Below are 20,273 nucleotides of genomic sequence, written 5' to 3'. Positions count from 1 at the left end.
ATTCTATCGCAGACCAACAATAAGCATACAATAAGTACTCATCTAATGCATAGGTAAAGCTCGAATAAACGATCTAACTAGAATGTTCAATTTAAGAACTCCGGTTTGCAAAAAGATTCAAATCGAACAAAGCAACGAAAGTCAAACGACGAAAGAAAACAGCTTCATTCTACTAATCTGGATCTAAGTCAAATTTTACAGAAGCAAAACTTGTTTAAGTTGATTATTCGGAAAGAGGGTTTCGAGACGAAACTCCAGGCGCTTGAATCGCCTGATTCCGATAAATGAGCGAAAAGTTAAACTAAAACGAAAATCGGATCAGGAATCGCGATCAGAAAAATCATGGATTAAATCTGAGGAAAAGAAAAACGACGAACGGGTTAACGAACGAACGTTCATTAACTAAACTAATCTGACGAATACGTTCATTAAAACGAACATACAAGCGAACGCTTGCTAATTAACCTAAACCGAAAATAAAAAACGATCTAATAAAAAAACGAAACTAAAAAAAATGAAAATAAACCGACGGAAAACCGATCGGTTTTCTAAGAAAAACCGGCACGGAAGTTGAGGCGGCGGCGAACCTCGGCGAGCGTGCGGGCGGCGGGGTCAGCGGGTTCCGGCGAGGTCGGCGACAGCGGCGGGGTCCGGTGGCGGCTCGGCGGGCGGGGCGGTGGCGCGGGGCGGCGGCTAGCGGCGGCGGCGACTAGCGGCAGCGGCGCGGGGCTGGGGCGGCTAGGGTTTTGGGGGCCGGCGGATGGGCCTCGGGCTGGCTCCCCCCCGTCTTATAAAGCCCTGCAGGCCGGGAGTCCTAGACGGACACGGCCCGTAGGTAGGTTGCGTTTTTTAATAATTTCGTGCAGAAGAAAAAAAAAGAAATACTAAACAGACTGCAAAAATCCTGAAATAAATTTTCCCCAGCTTCTAAAATCAAGACGGACAAGATGAACATTTATTTGGGGCCTAAATGCATTTTTGAAAATCGCGCATTTTTCCTAAATTGAAATAAAAGGCAAAAAACTCCAAAATAAATCTTATTTGATTTTTTTATTAAATCTTCATTATTTCTTTATTTTGGGAAAGTCATTTTATTCCCTCTCTGAATTTTTGGTAGTAGAAATAATTGAAGATAAAATAAATAAAATCAAATGATCCTATTTTCAAAATTTGAGAAAACTCAAATAAGAAAATAACGAAATCCCCAACTCTCTCCGTGGGTCCTTGAGTTGCGTGGAATTTCTAGGATCGAGCCAACAATGCAGCAAAATTATGATATGCAATGATGATCCATGTATAACATTCCAAATTGATAATTTGGGATGTTACAAACCTACCCCCCTTAAGATGAATCTTGCCCTCGAGATTCGGGTTGGCTAGCAAATAGGTGAGGGTGGTCCTTGAGAAGCTCTTCCTCTCGCTCCCAGGTGTCTTCCTCCTCGGTGTGGTGGCTCCACCGAACCTTGCAAAACTTGATAACCTTACTGCGGGTAACTCGGCTGGCATATTCCAGAATCTTAACTGGTTTCTCTTCATAAGTCAAATCATCTTTCAACTGAATCGCTTCCAGAGACACTGTATCTCTCAGTGGAATATCAGCCATCTCTGCGTGACATTTCTTCAACTGTGAAACATGGAACACATCGTAAACTCCTGACAATCCCTCAGGTAATTCCAACTTGTACGCTACTTCTCCCATGCGTTCCAAAACTTTGTATGGTCCCACAAAATGTGGCGCTAACTTCCCTTTAACTACAAAACGCTTAACTCCTCGAAGTGGAGATACCCGAAGATAAACTCTGTCTCCGACTTTGTATTCTGTCTCCTTGCATTTTGAATCTGCATAGCTCTTCTGCCTCGACTGGGCTACCTTGAGCCTGTCGCGAATCAACTTTACCTTCTGTTCAGACTCCTTAATCAAATCCGGTCCAAACAACTGGCGGTCTCCAACCTCATCCCACAACAACGGGGTTCTGCACCTCCTTCCGTACAAGGCTTCGAAAGGGGCCATCTTCAAACTGGACTGATAACTGTTGTTGTAAGAAAACTCCGCGTATGACAAGTTGTCATCCCAACTTGATCCATAATCCAAAACACAAGCTCTAAGCATATCCTCCAAAATCTGATTGACTCTCTCGGTCTGTCCATCTGTCTGTGGGTGGAAAGTTGTGCTAAACTCCAGCCTGGTTCCCAATGTTTCGGGCAACTGTTTCCAGAACTTTGAGGTGAATTGGGTTCCTCTATCTGATATGATACTCCTCGTAACTCCATGCGAACATACAATCCTTGTCATGTATACCATAGCCAGTTTGGCACTGCTGTAGGTAGTCTTTACTGGGATGAAATGAGCTACCTTTGTCAAAAGATCGACTACAACCCAAATTGAGTCATAGCCTAAACGAGTCCTGGGCAATCCCGTGATGAAATCCATGCCTAGTTTGTCCCACTTCCATTCGGGTATAGGCAATGGCTGCAACAATCCGGCTGGCTTCTGGTGTTCTGCTTTCACCCTCTGACATACATCACAAACTGCTACATACTCTGCAATATCCTTCTTCATTCCGGTCCACCAGAAAGTTTCCTTCAAATCCAAATACATCTTGGTATTTCCGGGGTGAATCGAATATGGTGAATCATGTGCCTCTTGCAGAATCAACTTCCTGATCTCCGGGTCATTGGGTACATAAACACAGTCCTCAAGTCGTAGGGTATCGTACTCATCCTCACGAAATCCCTTAGCCTTCCCTTCGCTCATTTTCTCCTTAATGGAAGCAACTTCCTTATCTGTCTTTTGAGCTTCTCTGATTTTATCCATCAACGTAGACTGAATCTCCATTGCTGCTACATAGCCTCTCGGAACTATCTCTAAACATAGTTCACGAAGATCCTCGGCTAACTCCTTTGGTATTTCTCCCGTCATTAGTGTATTGATGTGGCTCTTACGGCTCAACGCGTTTGCTACAATGTTAGCCTTCCCGGGGTGATAATGCAATCTCACATCATAATCCTTAATAAGCTCCAACCATCTCCTCTGCCTGAGATTTAACTCCTTCTGTGTGAAGATGTACTTCAAACTCTTGTGATCCGTGTACACCTCACAATGATTTCCTATGAGAAAATGTCTCCATGTTTTCAGTGCGTGCACTATAGATGCTAACTCCAAATCATGAGTAGCATAATTCAACTCATGAGGCTTAAGCTATCGTGAAGCATACGAAACAACTCTTCCCTCCTGCATAAGCACTGCTCCAAGTCCTCGACGTGAAGCGTTGCAATACACTTCATAATCCTTAGTCTGATCTGGCACAATTAATACTGGTGAGGTAACCAAACGTTTCTTCAATTCCTGGAAACTAGCCTCACACTCCTCAGTCCAAATGAACTTAGTATCCTTCTTCAACAACTCTATCATAGGCTTCGCAATATTCGAGAAATTTTCAATGAATCTCCGGTAGTATCCTGCGAGTCCAAGGAAACTCCAGATTTCTCCAACTGTTGTTGGTGCTTCCCAATTTGTTACAGTGACAACTTTAGTGGGGTCTACTGCGATACCTTCTCCGGATATAACATGTCCGAGAAATCCAACTTCCTCCAGCCAAAACTCACACTTGCTGAACTTGGCGTATAGCTGATGTTCTCTGAGCTTCTCGAGTACCATACGCAAGTGTTCCTTATGTTCCTCTTCATTCTTCGAGTACACCAAAATATCATCAATGAACACCACGACGAACTTATCCAAAAACTCCATAAACACCTTGTTCATCATGTTCATAAAATAGGCTGGGGCGTTAGTCAGACCAAATGACATAATGGTATACTCATACAGCCCGTACCTGGTGGTAAAAGCCGTCTTCGGTATATCCTGCTCCCGAATCTTCAACTAATGGTATCCTGATCGCAAATCGATCTTGGAAAACACCTTAGCTCCTTGCAACCGATCAAACAGATCATTGATCATTGGTAGTGGGTACTTATTCTTGATTGTTACTTCATTCAATCCGCGATAATCAACAACCATTCTTAACGATCCATCCTTCTTCTCCACCAGAAGTACTGGCGATCCCCAAGGCGAAGAACTTGGGCGAATAAAACCTTTGTCCAACAGCTCCTTAATCTGCTTCTTAATTTCCTCCAAATCTTGGGCTGGCATCCTATATGGTCTCTTGGATATCGGCCCTGTGCCTGGCAGTAGTTCAATTAAGAACTCAATGTCTCTATCCGGTGGCATGCCTGGCAACTCTTCTGGAAATACATCGGGGAAATCCTTTACCACTGGTACTTCCTCCTACACAACTCCTGATAAGGAATTTACATGTGCTCTCCTCGGCTCATGCCATGATACATACTTGATTCTTATTCCTTCTAGTGTCGTAAGCAAAATTGTCCTGCTGGCGCAATCAATGTTTCTGCCATACATCGATAGCCAATCCATGCCAAGAATTACATCCAAACCTTGGGATTCCAATATAATTAAATCCGTTGGGAAAACATGCCTTCCTATACTTAATGGCACCTGAAAGCATCCTTGACTGACCATAAACTCAGCTCCCGGTGAACTCACTAGCATAGGTGTCTTAAGCATCTTAGTGGGCAGGCTAAACTTATCCACAAATCCCCTTGATATGTATGAATGCGATGCACCAGTATCGAAAAGAACAACTGCAGTAAATTCCTTAACCAAAAACTTACCTATTACTGCGTCTGGCTGAGCTTCAACGTCCTCCATGGTAACGTGGTTCACTTGCCCCCTGTTGAAAGGGTTCGGCTTCTTCCCTGAGCTTCCATTGCCATTTCCATTTTGGGCTTCTGGGCAATCATTTGCATAATGCCCAGTCTTACGACACTTATAACAAGTGATATGGCTCACGTCTGCCTTGGATGGTGTTGACGGGTTGGTGCGGCTTTGTCCATTGCTTCCTCCATTCCCGTTTCCATTCTTTGTGCTATTATGATTGTGCGAGCTGCCTCCTCCGTGAGTGTGCTGAAAATGTCCTCCTGACTTTGGGGTAAAGCGTGGTTTCTGCTGAGCTCCAGAATTGTACTTCCCTTGTACATACTTCCGCTTACGATTATCAATCTGCTGCTGCTTCCCCTCAATCATAAGAGCACGATCTACTAACTCCTGGTAGTTATTGAAAGTGGCTACCATCAACTGCATGCTCATCTCATCAATCAGTCCTTCTAGAAACTTCTCCTCCTTAGCTGCATCCGTAGCAATGTCATCTGGGGCATAACGTGCTAGCTTACTAAAATCATCCACATACTGGCCAACTGTCCATCCTCCTTGGCGTAAGTTGTGAAACTCACGCTTCTTCATGGCCATAGCTCCTGCTGAAACATGGGCAGTATGAAAAGCTTGCTGAAACTAATCCCATGTGACAGTGTCTACAGGGTAAGTGGCTGTGAAATTCTCCCACCATGCTGTTGCGGGTCCGTCAAGCTGATGTGCGGCAAACTTCACCTTTTCTCCATCTGTGCATCCTGCTGTGGTCAACTCCCTCCCTATCTTACGGAGCCAATCATCTGCTACTATCGGCTCGGTGCTACTAGAAAACACTGGCGGATTCAACCTTAAGAAACGTGCCAGATGGTCAACAGGTGGTGGTGGTGGTGGGTTGTTGTTGTTGTTGCCTTGGTTCTGTACTAATGTTTGAATCAAGGTGTTCTGCTATGAATCAACTGAGTGATGTCTGGCGGGAAAACAAACTCGGGGTCGCGTCTCGGAGGCATCTGAGGGTTTATAGAAAAGATGAGAGTTTAGAATAGAATGAGGTCTAGTGAGATAACACTACCCATATGCACATGAGACAAAAACACACAATATCATTCCAATCAATCAAACAAGGGCATACAACGGTCTAACTATCATTTACAAAGTGCTTGGTCTAAAACTAATTAAATGGTGGAAAATTCTACTACTGTTATTGTGGTCAACTAGAAAAACTGCTCCGATACAGATTGCATGATATCTGCTCCAGCTTCATTAACATAGTCGTCATCGCTGTCATCGGGATCCGAGTCGGTGTCGTCGATGATGATATAGTTATCTGGACAAGTAGGTTCATCCTCTTCTCCTCTGGGTGCTGATCCTCCCATGAATACTCCAATCTTCTCCTTAAGGTCACCGTTCTGTCTTACTAGAGCGACGATTTTTTCCATATAATCTTTGCGTGTAGCCTTGAGTTCTTCTTCTAGCTCCTTGATCTTGGTCATAGCCTTCTGCAGATCCTCCAAATTTGCGCACATCTGATTTTCCTGGCGTCGGATGTGTTGGTTTAACTCCTGAATATAAGCTGCGATTGATCTGTCCTTCCTGGTGGTGATCATCTCCCAATGCTCATGTCGGCGCCCACAAATCTGGTAGATAGTATTCTTGAGATCGTTGTGGTAAACTTCTCCAATTCGTCCCATGGCGATGTGAGCTGCCATGCTCTTTCCTAGGCTCCGTGTTGGTACATCAAAGGTAAACTCTATTGGCTCAGTGGCTGGTGCAAATGTCCTTCCTGGAATGTAGACTTGAATCCTCCAGCGCTCCTCTTCGGGTAAAGTGGCATTGAAAGTCCCGGTGAAACTTGGCACTCCTATGTTCAGGTATCTAGTGGCTTCCTTCAAGTGATATCCAAAAGGTGAGTTCTCATCTGGTTGTGTGAACTTGATCCTTGCATCCGCCATCCTAAAGAATAGAAAAGATCAGGAGTCAGAAATGAGAAGAAAGAGTAGTGATCTAGGGCTTAAGCTTAGTGGCCGTGTCCTACAGTCAGCGTGTGCTCTGATACCACCTTTGTAGCGACCAGACCTCAAACAGTCTGATCTCTGTGCTCAGTGTCATCCCTGGATCAGTAATGCTGACACCACATAGTACTTGGAGGACTTATAACAGAGTAGCAATCACACACTTATTACATCGAATGTCTCAAAAGAGAACTTATTGAAATAAATATGGCTTAAGGCCATCTAAAAACGATAACATCGGAAGTCTTGGAAAATAAGCGAGTCCATAAACTCCAACGGCATCACTGAGTATAGAACCACGACCTAAAAGCATCTTACTCGTCGTCTGAAAAGTCTGCAACATGAAACGTTGCAGCCTGAAAATGGGTCAGCACATGGAATATGCTGGCAATGTAACACATAGAGGATAACAATGGATTAAGCTATACTACATGCATATTTGGCTGGTGGAAAAGCTCTATGGTTACAGTTTTGCATAAAGCCAATTTTTCCCTACTACAAAGGAATAAATTTATTTAACTATCATGGTGGTTGTTAAACATTGAGAATGGTTGACAGCATTCTCAATCCCAATTAAAAGTACTCATTAAACCCAACAACATTAAAATTAGAGTAACATGATGAGATTCACATGATATCCAAGTTCTAGATACTCAAGATGTCCATAACTGGGGACACGGCTAATCATGATTAGTTTATACACTCCGCAGAGGTTTGCGCACTTTTTCCCACAAGACTCGATCGCCTCTGTTTGATTCCTCGCACTACATGGTGTTTGAGAAACGGATGACCGAGACATAGTCTTTCAGAAGCACTAGCACCTTACATGTGGTTAGACTGGTACACCTACTTTCCCCTACATCTGCTAGTCTACCCGTAAGAGTTCGCACAACTTAGTCAACTATGCCAGAGCCCATAATGGCTTGTGGCTGCACACGTAAGTTTCTAGTTTGAATAATCTCATGATCCCTTTGAGCCTGGGTGGCGGTCCGAAGAAATATAGGCAAGTCCTGATAGAAATCAGGTGCCTCAATCCACCCAGATGTGTGTTTAAGTTGCCACCTTAAATAAACCATTGATTAACAATCTCACATCTGTCATGGATACACTCACCCAATCCACGTCTACTAGCATAGCATGGCATAATAATAAGGAAACGTAGAAGTAACTTCCAAAGGTTTGATAATAAAACAGGTAATAGGTACTACCTCAACTACTTCCCATCCCACAATTTAATTAGATCCTAATCATGCAATGTTTGAGGATTGATCTAATGCATAAAAACTGGGTAGTAGAAAAGGTATGATCAAAGTGTTACTTGCCTTGCTGATGATCCGCGAAACCTAGAGACTCGAAGTAACAGGCGGTGCACTCCGGGTATTCTATCACAGACAAACAACAAGCATACAATAAGTACTCATCTAATGCACAGGTAAAACTCGAATAAACGATCTAACCAGAATGTTCAATTTAAGAAGTCCGGTTTGCAAAAAGATTCAAATCGAACAAAGCAAGGAAAGTCAAACGGCAAAAGAAAACAACTTCATTCTACTAATCTAGATCTAAGTCAAATTTTACAGAAGCAAAACTTGTTTAAGTTGATTATTCGGAAAGAGGGTTTCGAGATGAAACTCCAGGCGCTTGAATCGCCTGATTCTGATAAACGAGCGAAAAGTTAAACTAAAACAAAAATTGGATCAGGAATCGCGATCAGAAAAATCGCGGATTAAATCCGAGAAAAAGAAAAACGACGAACAGGTTAACGAACGAACGTTCATTAACTAAACTAATATGACGAATACGTTCGTTAAGACGAACGAACAAGCGAACGCTCACTAATTAACCTAAACCGAAAATAAAAACCGATCTAATAAAAAAACCGAAAATAAACCGACGGAAAACCGATCGGTTTTCTAAGAAAAACCGGCACGGAAGTCGAGGCGGCGGTGAACCTCGGCGAGCGTGTGGGCGGCGGGGTCCGGCGAGGTCGGCGACGGTGGCGGGGTCCGGCGGCCGCTCGGCGGGCGGGGCGGCGGCGGGCGCCGGTGGCGCGGGACTGGGGCAGCGTGGGGCTGGGGCGGCTAGGGTTTTGTGGGGCGGCGGCTGGGCCTCGGGCTGGCTCCCCCTCGGCTTATAAAGCCCCACGGGCCGGGAGTCCTAGACGTACATGGCCCGTAGGTCGGTTGCGTTTTTTTTAAATAATTCCGCACAGAAGAAAAAAAAGAAAGAAACACTAAACGGACTCCAAAAATCCCGAAATAAATTTTCCCCGGCTTCTAAAATCAAGCCGGACAAGATGAACATTTATTTGGGGCCAAAATGCATTTTTGAAAAACGCGCATTTTTCCTAAATTCAAATAAAAGGCGAAAAGCTCCAACATAAATCTTATTTGATTTTTTTATTAAATCTTCATTATTTCTTTATTTTGGGAAAGTCATTTTATTCCCTCTCTGAATTTTTGGTAGTAGAAATAATTGAAGATAAAATAAATCAAATCAAATGATCCTATTTTCAAAATTTGAGAAAACTCAAATAAGAAAATAACGAAATCCCCAACTCTCTCCATGGGTCCTTGAGTTGCGTGGAATTTCTAGGATCGAGCCAACAATGCAACAAAATTATGAAATGCAATGATGATCTATGTATAACATTCCAAATTGAAAATTTGGGATGTTACAGCAGCGGTAATGCTTTTTTTTCGTGAAATACAGAGGCCCTTTCGGTGGGTCCCATATGTTAGGTGGAGGAATCGTTATTTTGCGCGTAATAAGGATGCATTTCCTTGCGTGCGGCCGTGGACCCAGCTGCCAGCCTCTTCACGTACAGTCCACTTCAGAGGCACGTCGATCGTTGACCACGTTGACCACGCCGCGCCAAGAGCACCAGGGAGGTGGACGATGGCGAGGCCTAGGAAGGGAACGACACGGAGCCAAGGAAGACTCGGTAGTTGTTTCCAACACGGAGGGGAGTATGACTCTATGTGGGTTTACTGGTTCGTCTACCGTCGCCAGAGAATAATAGCAGGTGTGGGTGAGTAGAGGGATGGCTAGGCCAGCGATGGGAGTACGGTGGGGCGGTGAGGCATGAGCGGTAGCACAGCCGGCCGCAGGAGGAGGGAGCAGGCAGTCCCGCCGACGCTTGTTTGAGCGGCTGGAGCAGGAAGACCACAGATTGAAGAAGCACGACGGCCTTTGGATGGACATCCAACAGTCACTGCTTGTGCGTCAACCATTTTTTTAGGAAACCCTCTAATCTGTGGAAAACAGCATACAACCCATCGGCCATTATTTCTAATAATTTACAGCCCATTTGCTAATTCTTAAGGTTTTTTTGGAGCCCGTATTCTTTTTGTTAGCATTACAACCCATATTGTGGCCACGGTTAAAAAATTATACGAAATTCTGCATATTTCGGTGCGGTCCGAACTGTTTTTAATCCCAAAATTTCGAGTCACATTCAAACTGATTTTAAAAATAAATGTATATCAATAGAAAATCCAACATATTGTCCACGCATAAAAATCAATGCAATTTAAAATCTCGAAATGAAAAAAAGAAATTTGAAACTAATTGTCGGTTTGATGTTTTTTAAAAATGTACAACCCAATTCTCATTACTGATAGGACATTTTCTCGGCCAGCCGAATGAAGCTCTCCTCGTCTTGAAATATTTGCAGCTCAACAGGCCTGAAAAGCGACTTACTTGACAAATCACAAAAAAACTGGGCTAGCCATTTCCAGAAAAAAAAACTACTAGGTTGGTATGTGGTAAACATAAAAGGAAAGGCTGTCTCGACAGGCCAGAGTGCCCCGCACAACCCAGTTGACACCCTGCTTCTGTCTCAAAATCAAATTTGATAAATGCCACTCTAATTATGGTGATTCATAAAAATGCCACTGCAATTTCCAAACTTTGAAAAATGCCACTGCAATTTTTGTAAACTTTGAAAAACGCCACTCCAGACTTCGAAAAATGCCACTGGTAATGGCATGAAATGGCATTTTTCAAAGTTTGGAAATTGCGGTGGCATTTCTCGGAAACACCAGATTTGGAGTGGCATTTATCAAATTAACCCAAAACAAAAAATAACTGGGCGAGCTGTTGGGTCCCTGGTGTCAGCCGCTCGTTGTGCAATTCTCTCGTTTATTGACTATGTTGACAATGGCATGGGACCCAGATGTCAGAAATCCATTAGTAGGAGCCACTTTTTATTGGCTTGAAATAAGGAGACACTTGCTTGCGTATTGCCATGACCTTGGTGGGTCCCTGTTGTCATCCTCTCCAGGTACAATCATCTCTTGATTGTGTACGCGTCAACTTGGTAGGCCCACAAGTCAGCCTCTAAACCCGTGGTGGACAAATACAACCCATTTAAAAAAATAACAGCCCATTCCATACGTTCAAATGAAAGTTCAACATTCAGAGCAAAGTAACAGGTCTGATCCACATATGAGTAATGAACTTCCATGTTGACAACCATCATAGCCAAGTTAACTATCTACGCCCACTAATAGTCTAGTAGCGTACATGTACTAACTTACTCTTAGCTAACTAGACGATGCCAGCCGCCATCTGCAGTATACGCTAAACGCCGGCACGGGCGTCCTCCGCCTTGCCTCAGACTTGTTAGAGGTGCGATAGGGCATGTTGCTCATGCGCGTTGGACCTTTCCATGCCGGCGTGGTCCACCGAAGCTTCGGCTTCTAAGCGGGAAACCCACATGACGAGCTGGTAGTAAAAATCGGTGTCGCGAACACATGCATGCCCGACAGCCTCCAGGGGTATTTTCCGGGCGCCGGCCTCCATGTAGTCGGCCAAGTTGCGGGCGCTCTGCTCGCGACTCAGAGAGTCGGTGCGCTGCTGCTCCATGTCCCGCTAACAGCGCAAATCAGCGATACGCTGCTCCTCCGCCAGGCGGTCGCGCTCCAACAACTCCTGCTCCTCCGCCAGGCAGTCATGCTTCAACAAGTCCTCGATCTCCACATTGCTATATAAAGACCTATAGAATGCCTCCTCCCTCCTTCTGCCTTCCGATGAAAAACCGAACACTAGTTCCGGTGGTGACCGCCTCTGGCCTCGCCTATCTCGGACGGGCGGGGTCACGGCGGACGTGGCGAGAGCAAGGATAAGTGGCGAGCGACGTCGGGCCGGTGGGGGCTTATGAGGATAGGGCGAGTTGGCTCACAGTGCCACCGGAGAAGGCCGGGAAACAGTACTTATAGGCGGAAGGTAGCGCGACGATCATTGGAATTCAATGCATAAGCAGGCATGGCTTAGCATGCCAGCTTGCCGTGGAAAACTAGAGAAACTAAAATTATGACTATGTCGTCCCGCCCCGTCCGTGCTGGGTCGCACGCCGGCATGATGGTCAAACGAGTGCACTCGAATCATCCAGATGATGTACTCCCTCCTTGTCAATAATGATTCCACAAATTTAAAAAGCCCGCAACAATTAAAGCGCATCTTTTTTCGGATCAGTTAGTTGCCTTAATTACGGCCGGCTGCATGCAGGCACTCAGAATCGCTCGCAGCTAGTACGCGAAGAAGCATGCGACGAGTCGCAGCCAAGGGCACCCATGCAGCGACTTAAATTGCTGGAATTAATTAGGCTTAAACTTCTGCATGCAGTTAATTATTGACATGCCCTGGTCTTGCTTCCTTGGCTCACAGGACTTATAAACCCAGACGGAGGGCGTACCTTGGTTGGTGAGATTTTTGAATTAAGCCTTGCAAACCGGAAAGGAGGTACTAGTACGTGTGTGATCCGCTATTTATTCATGTAGGATCGAGTAGGTCGTTTCTTGAATTGAGCCATGCAAACCGGAAAGGAGGTAGTACGTGCGTGATCCGCTATTTATTCATGTAGGATCGAGTAGGTCAGATAGTGTACGTGTAGGATCGAGTAGGTCGGATGGTGTACGTGTACGATCGCATTAGCTGATGAACGTTAGCTGGGAGATAAGGCATTTGCAAACGTTTTTGCTGGCAGTTTCTTCAGATTTGCATGGCATTTTCTTCAGAGCAGCTTGTATGTTTCTTCAGAGGTAGGCATTTTTATTCAAAAAACTACCACTTTGGCTCTTGCGTCGCAACTAAAACTGCCAAGAGTGCATTAGTAGGCTAGCTAGTGATCGATCAGTAACTTGTAAACACTTAGCGAACATAAATAAGGAACTGTTAGTAACTTGTAAACACTGAGAACACAGAAATAAGGATCATGCTGTGCAGAGCAATAAGAGCCCATCCGTTCGAAATGTTCACACGAGACTCACATGCCTAGCATTGTAATATGTTCACATTAGTAGCCCAAATTCAAAACCAACTAGTACGATTCCCATACATAAGATAAACATGTTAATGCATCTCATTGATTCACAGATCATATACAAATATGTAGCTCCGAAAGCAAAGATCTAGAAAAAACATCTGTTCTTCGTACTAACATGGATGCTTCTCTTGGCCAACATTCAGTACAAATTGAAATACAAATTTGTTTGTGAAGTCCACAATTCTCTTAAAAACGTAAGTGGTTTCACCAATAGTTGGAACCATGAGAATGAACCACACATGATGGATGAACATCCACTGTAATATGATTTCATCTTCTCTCGATCACACGGTGAGACTATTTTCGGAATACAACCTTTAACTTAGGCAAAATGATGCCCATTGTATAATCAGACCAAAGCAATGAAGCACCTAGTGTTGGACAATAAATAGTACAGTTCTACTTTTCTGCAATCCATGAAGTGACTATCCGATCTTTCTGTGTCTATTTTCAAATGGCACTTCATGCAGTGACTATACTATTATCTTGTGCAGTTCAACCAAAATTGCGGTCACTTTATTTGTTTGCCAAATAGCAACGGGCAGACATCTCTGTCTTCACAAATATCAACCAGATAGTAACATATACCCCACCTTGTATTTTCGGTTTAACCATGTCTCTTCCGCTTAGCATCTGTTATGTTTTGCACTGGATAATTTGATACAGCCATGTTTTGCCCTGGACAATTTCATACTGAATTGATTTGCTATTTCAAAGCAGAAATATAGCGCCTATTCTTCAGACCAAGGACATCCATGTCCGCAGTGATGGAAGAGGTGAAATCGATACAACTGAAATTGAGCATCTAATAATTGAATCCTGTCCTGCACCTCCAATGTAGGTCCACCCTGCCAATAAATTCACATGCAAACCACTAGTATTACTAACTAATGACAGTACAAAAAGTGTAGCAAGATAGTAGCAAACCATGTACCTTCGTAATGAATAGCTCGTAGTGCCACCAATTGGATATAAAGGTTTGGAAGAAAACATGCTCCTAATGTTGAACCATTTGGACTTTTTGTGCAGTTCCACTAAAATAAAGCAGCCATGTTTGCATAGATATTGAAAGTGTGGTTACTATAAAAGTGGCACTAGTTGAAGCATAGACTCACAAATATAAGCATTCCAATTTCTTAATGGGAAAAGGTAGCAAGACTGTTTCTAACCACCTGTTTGAAGGAATAAATAAGGCAACCATGGCTGATGTGAGGAAGGCATATATAGTTCTTTCTGTAAGAATGATCGATTCCCAACCTTTCCTCTTCTTTTAAGCATATTTTGTGAAGTTCAACTAAAATAAAATGCCATCACCGCCTTGACAATTCAGTGACACTGTACAAAAGGAAATGACTTAACATTACATCATGAAGTCAGGTATGTAGTCGACAGGCATTAGAGACAAACATACATACCTCCTCCAATAACATAATGAACATTAATTTTAACAAAAGTGTGACTAGATTTAACGGGATAATTTGAGTGAACTCTACACCCTTAGTTCCTTAATATAAGACGTTTTCGCAGTTCAATTTAAAGTACCCAAACGTCTAGTATTTAGAAAAACAGGTAGTAGTTTTCTTGAGCACATATCTGGGAAAGCTTGCCACACTTTATTTATGTCCATACGCTAATGCAACACCATTCAAATACTACACGTATACACTAATCCAGTGGCTAGTGTGACATTAGAGTAGTTATTTTATTACGGGGTACAGTACAATGGTTTTACTGAACATATTTCAATAAACTTTAGCACTGCAAGATTTCTATAAGAATTAACAATACAAAATGTAAAGGTAACAAGTTGCACCATTGGTATACTAGCTATGCATGAGCATTAAACCAAATACAAAAGTCTGAAGGTAACTATCATTATTAACTGATGACAGTATAAAAAAATTGCAAAGCATGTACCTTCAAGGTAAATATCATTTCGAACTCGAGGGGACCTAAAAATTGCTATGCCAATCTTGATAACCGGTCAAACATAAAACTTGATCAAACAAATCAAGAGAACAGCCGGAGGAGGAGGTGACCACTCTTGACCTTTCCTCTTGACACTGTACAAAAAATTGACTCATCTCACAAAAGTGAGGTATGTAATCTATAAGCATTAACAGTGCAAAAATCTGAAGGTAGTACCAAGATTCATCGTTGATATACTCGTTGCGCAACAACATTAGAATGCCTTAGCGCAAAAATCTTTAATACATCCACAATAAACAGCTAACCCTGAAATAATCTAGTGACATTAAATGACATTGCTTAAATTTATCGGTGGCATTAGACTGAGTGAGACATTAGTTAAATGTGGCATCACTTTAGCAGTAGCATTGCTTGAATTGACTGCTGGCGTTATACTAACAGCAAAAAAGTGGCAATAAGAGCATGGGAGGCCCATTCGGATAGTGGGCACACCAGTATGATGTACCTCCACGGACGCATAGATTGGTGAGGGAGGTATGGTTGCCCAGAGCAACACATATCCAGGCAACATATGTGGATTATGTCCCATTTTTGTTCTCTTTAGCCACCTTTTTGCTATGTGAGCACAACAAACCGATCGACCTGGTCATTCTCTATTGTGTTGCCATGCCTTTCTATCCTTCTTCAACCAAGAGACAAGAGACTCATTCCATAGCTACTAGTTTTCCCCTTTTCAACCTAGATGCGGGTTCGATGCCTACTCTCTTTGGACAGTACAGTCTCCCTTCCTTTCCTTATTGAACCCAGACATGGATTAGTCTACATGAAGTAGGGTTTCCTTTAGTAGTGAAAATTAAGGTTTTCATCTGCATGACCAGCAGAGCAGAGGATAGCAATTTGGGAAGATGGTGGAGTGGAAAAAGATCCACATGCAGCGACGTGGCAGATGGGGCAATAGAACAAGGGCATGGTTCGAAAAGAGGTGGGATACCCGAAGGACGGCGGGAAGTGGCTTCGCTCGTGGTCGTCGTCCTCTGCACACACTATGACAGCAAGCTTGGGGACGGAGGCCATCCCGCGCGGGCGCTAGTCTGAGAGGACGGCCTTGTCGTTAGTGCGTGACCACGCTCGCCAACGACGAGTGCATCAATGATGCACGTCCTTTTCTTTCCCGGTGGATCTGTGACCACCGGTGAGGAGGGAGAGAGAGGCCATATTTTTTAGATCTGGGAGAGGGTGATAGTGTGAGAAGCAAGTGGGCAGCCCTTAGCAAGAAAGTGCTGAAGCTCCAGCCTATATATCTTTTTTATACTACTAGTACTAGAGGTGGAGTAGTGGTAGAGTAGTTTATATTTTCTCTGCATACAATACCAGCTAGTCGTGCTTCAAAACTAAACGGCACACCATTAAAATAATAAAGTCAAGAAATAATGTGGCACTTCGGGCCAACGCGGCCAGATCGCATTCTGCAAGCGAAATTACACACCAAGTTTCATTGACATGTGGTCCCATTCCAACATGTCAGTGAGACGGCGGCAAGTCCTTTTCTACTATTTCCGAATGGACGTGTATTCGTGTACCATGGCAAACTAGCAACCGTCCATCGACTCTTCGACTTTCCCTCTCGATTTGTAACTACTGTCGCACGCTCTTCCTCCCTCCTACGTTTGCCTTCACCCTTCCTTCTGCCATTGTTCGATCGTCTTCTCCATGGAGGGAATAGGCTGGAAATGACCCCGTTATTCTTGCCCCAATCTGAAAGATGACGTGGTGGAGGAACTCATTGATCGGTGCAACGTCATCACCTCGGCTAGCATGGCAGGTTCGTTCAAGACCATTCTTGACTCAACTAATAATGTCATTACAAGGAACCCAAGGGTCCACGAGCAGTTTGATCTCCCTTATCTTCTTTGCTATAAGCCAGTTCGCATGGGCGCGGACGACGGAGGCCTCACCTTGTGCAAGTTGATGCCGCTTGATAATGATACGTGTGATGTCAAGATGCCATCGCTTAAGAGTAAGGCCTAGGCTAGCGCAAATGGAGATTGGGTTGTTTATATTGGGTACAACTGTGAGTGGGAACTTGTGAATGTATACACTCGTCAGCGGATTCCACTTCCAAAAATCTCAGAGTGCCCTGAGGTTGAGCACACATATGATCTACGTACGTTCAAATACGATCATGGTGGCTGTCTTTTACAGAAGATAGCAATTTGTTGAGTTCCCAACCGCTCTTGGAATTACAAGAACTATGAAGGTGTTGCTATATTCGACAAGCTTGTTGTCGTCATTACTAATTCCATAGTTCGTCCATGGATATTGCTCAAAAATCAGTTTCTGTACACGGATGATGAGTACTATGATGCAATTGAATACGAGGATCTTGTGTTCGCTTCCACCACTCGTGGCACTATTTTTGCATGGGATCCTCGTAGTTTCGGTATGTTTGTCTTCCACCGTAATTATAATTGTTTCATCCACATGCATGCGGCTTAGCAAGTTTCCCTTTACTAATTAACCTTCTTCTTGTGTTTCCAAGGTCCTGTGAACATTCCACCACCTATACTTGAAAAAATTTATAACCAAAGGGGAGATGATGATGGTGATGATCACGAGCATGCGGACAAGCAGGACTTATATACTCAGTGGCGCCTGGCAACTAATTCCGATGGATGACCTCTTCTTGTCTATATACAGTGCAATGAGATTGTTACTACTGAGGGAGCACGTGTTGTCTCCCATGGTCGCCCTCTCCGGACCTATTCCAACACCCGTTGCAGGGTATTCGGGATGGATACTAGTGTGCTAGCACCAACACCTTCTCCCTGGTTCAGTATTGATAGTCTTGAAGAAAACTTGCTCTTCCTTGGACCAAACTATCCAATGATGGTTAAAGGCGATCGGGCTGCTATTGACACAATGTTACTACCATTTATGAGAAGCAACTGTATCTATACCTCGGACATTGCAGTGGTTCCCTACCCTGGTCCTGATATATGCCACTTCACCCTGGATGATCAGTCCTGTGTTGCTCTCGATATTGACAATAGTTGGCCCTTCCCAGAGCACCTATGGTTGAAAGCAAGCGTTTCCAACACCGAGGATTGGTTGAGTTGAAGTTCATTTCATTTCTTGTTATTTGTTGTGTGATGAAAACTTCAGTATTTACTAGAATGTTTTGTTGGAAATAATATATAATCCGACATGTATCCTCATTGTCGTTGTGTGTTGATGACTTGTTGTATGTAATAAATGGTACATTTGCAAATGCATGTCATAGACTCAATTTATGAATGGTTTTCGACTCACTTCTTGGAGTGTGAGTACAATAGTAGCATAGCCAGCATCCGGTTAGTATATCAAGTTGCCACATCACATGGAGCCGACCTAATATTGGAGTATGCTAGTCCTCCACCGGCGCGCCGCATCAAATGGCGGACGAAGTGAGAGGTCGCGTCACCTTGTGTCCAGATCTGAGATGCCACGTGTAGCAGATGAATGACTCCAAGTTCGACCACCATGATGCTAGGTGCGAGCCGAGGAACACTGTTGGAGAGACCCCCCTCATAATTTTCCTACATTGGTCATTTGATTCATAGGATAGAATGCTATAGGATTTTTCCTATGTCATAATGTTTAATTTGACAGTCTAGCATCCACTCCAACTTTTGTTTCAATTCCTTTGTTCCTACGAAGAGAGTACTTGCTCTAAATGATATGTTGCTGCCAGAGCCACCTATATTAATTAACCATGCTCTAAAAAGGTGGACCAACTTTGGCTATAGTAGTACTGTAGTAGGTTAGTAGGTGACCTTGCGCTAGGCTCTACTCCTGTTCCGGAAGTCGAACAATAATGATGGTACTACAATAGTACTTCTGGAAATCTGACACCAAATGAACTGCTGCACGTCCACCGCTTGTAAGCAAAAGTTTCTCCTCGTGCTGCGAGCCACCATGCATGCGTTGGCGAGGGAGAAGGCGTTCTTAGTAAGTAAGCTTCTCGTCATTCTGCGACTTGACGAAACACATCAAAGTTATTTATTAGTACTCTCTTCAAAAAGGGACGACCATGTCCATGGCTACCATCGCGTGCTCTGTCATTGAGTACATGCACTATTCACATGTCATCGAGGAGAAAACATATTGCGTAATACTAGGTGCCATCAAAGTGCACGACTCACTTACACACTGCATATCTCCATTTTCTTGCATGCCACGCCACCTTGATGCTAGATGTCCCATGTTTCTTGGAGGCATATAGTATGATTTTTAAAATGGAGACATATAGACGTCCCGCGTGTCGGCAAAAGGATGAGCAAAGCTCATGTCTTAAACGAAAGAGTGGAAGAACATAGATTCCCGACGACCAAGAAGGAGCAACAAACCTCGCGGTGGAGCGTCTGCACTCATAATATTTTATATTATTCAGCTATATAAAATCAACCAAATCTCTCCACGTTCCTATACCATTCTATAGTATGAGAATCACTTTGATACTAAGCCATTGAATCACTCTATCCAATGGTCATAGTTGGAAAATCCAAACAATACAAAGCATTGGATCAACTCTTTCAGCACTCAGATTGTTGCCGCCTGCCCACCTAGCCCACCTATATATCCGCTCACGTGTGATGACCACAGGAGCTAGCCACTCAGATTCTATGTTAAAAAAATAAAGGTTGATAACTAATGCGGCACCGCGGGCCAACGTGGCCAGATCGCATTTTGCACGAGAAATTACACACCATGTTTCGTTGACATGTGGTCTTGTTCCAACATGTTAGTGAGACGATGGCGAGTCCTTTTGTACTATTTCCGAACATAAGTGTAGGCCGGGGCGCCTCTTCATGTACCCTGGCAAATTAGCAACCGTCCATTGACTCTTCGCCTTTCCCTCTTGATTTGGAACTGTTGTCGTAGGCTCTTCCTCCCTCCTCCATTTGCCTTCACCCTTCCTTCTTCCATTGTTCAATCGTCTTCTCCATGGAGAGAACAGGCCGGAAATGACCCCATTATTCTTACCCCGGTGTGAAAGATGACGTGGTGGAGGAACTCATTGATCGGTGCGACGTCATCACCTCGGTTAGCATGGCAGGTTTGTTCAAAACCATTCTATGGAAGATAGAAATTTTTTGAGTTCCCAACCTCTCTTGGCATTACAGGAACTATGTAGTTGTTGCTATCTTCGACAAGCTTGTTGTCGTCCTTCATGGTTCGACTGGATGGATATTGCTCAAAAATCAGTTTCTATACATGGATGGGTACTATGATGCAATTCAATACG

Source organism: Triticum dicoccoides, chromosome 4B (genome assembly GCF_002162155.2).
Source record: "Triticum dicoccoides isolate Atlit2015 ecotype Zavitan chromosome 4B, WEW_v2.0, whole genome shotgun sequence".
Taxonomy (NCBI): Eukaryota; Viridiplantae; Streptophyta; class Magnoliopsida; order Poales; family Poaceae; genus Triticum; species Triticum dicoccoides.
Note: the sequence above shows the minus strand (reverse complement) of the source record.